This window comes from Carlito syrichta, unplaced genomic scaffold (genome assembly GCF_000164805.1).
Source record: "Carlito syrichta isolate Samal-C Ts95f unplaced genomic scaffold, Tarsius_syrichta-2.0.1 Scaffold200239, whole genome shotgun sequence".
Taxonomy (NCBI): domain Eukaryota; kingdom Metazoa; phylum Chordata; class Mammalia; order Primates; family Tarsiidae; genus Carlito; species Carlito syrichta.
Window position 1 is genome coordinate 8,160 of NW_007144335.1, and position 1,090 is coordinate 9,249.

The 1,090-nt window shown below is 50.4% G+C and overlaps 1 pseudogene; it reads right to left on the minus strand.

Moving 5' to 3' along the window:
- LOC103253099 overlaps positions 1-780 on the minus strand; it is a 2,206-nt pseudogene extending 1,426 nt beyond the window's left edge.
- Positions 781-1,090: the final 310 nt, after the last annotated feature.

Consider the following 1,090-nt stretch of genomic DNA (forward strand, 5'->3'; position numbering starts at 1 on the left):
TAGCTATTATCTTGCTTCGGGTGTGGGAAGCGGTGTCCATGATCCCCGCACAGAGTTCAGATGTGATACTGTGTAGGGCACAAAGGGGTTGGGGTTATGCCAGAAAAGAGGTATACAGGAATCCCCTGACTGATGAACATGGTCGCAGCAAGTCGGGCAAACCTTCAGCTGCTGCCGCCACTGGGAGGATGGGCCCGTGCGTCAAAGTTGATCACGACACCTCTCTGCTTCGGGTCACTGAATTGTTTTTCCAGGTATCTGCAAAATCCCTGCGTAGTCTGGATGATGGTCAAGTCGTTCATGCAGGAGGTTCCTACTCCCATGGCAGCTCGCAGGCCAGCTGTCTCGACCTCCATCCGGGCCCCAAAACATCTGTGCAGCTCTTCTTCATTGCCTTCTGCTACCAGTCGCTTCACGGACTCCAACGTTAAAGGATTCTTGTCCCAGCACAGCCAGCGGGCCGTCTCCTGCTCCAGCCAGGGGCCCCGCCTGGGCCGCCGTTCCCCGGAGCCGCTGTCGCCGCCGCCGCCATCCCCGCGCCGAGTGAAGGTAGGGAGATCGCCCTTCCGGCCGGCGCAGGGGCAGGCGGGGCGGGGCGGGCCTGGCGGGATTTCTTTTTTTCTTTTTTTTTTTTTTTTACAAATAGGACTTTTTATTTGTCAATCTTAAAACCTGGATGTTAAACAGATTCCTGGACTGGTGGTTCATATCCATCAGCTCGTTCAACTTTAGCACCTGTCTCATCCCCAGTAGTTTTTCCAGAACTACTACCTTCACCATGCAGCTCCATGAGTTTTCACAATTCAAACTTGGGCTTCTTCAGCATTTTTACTTTTCTAACAAAGACATCATGAAGAGGATAGATAGATTGGCAGGCCTTTTCTGTGTCTTTTCCAATGCTGTCTGGAATCCTCACTTAACCTGCATAAATCCTCCTGTAAGATAGGCTATTGTTGTCCCTTTGCAGATAGAATAGATGCTCTGAACTCTACAGCTAGCTAGTGGAAAAGTTAGCATTTAGAACGACCACAAGTCTTATACCACCTTTTCCATTACATCCTCTTGGTCAGCAGTATATATTATATATCCT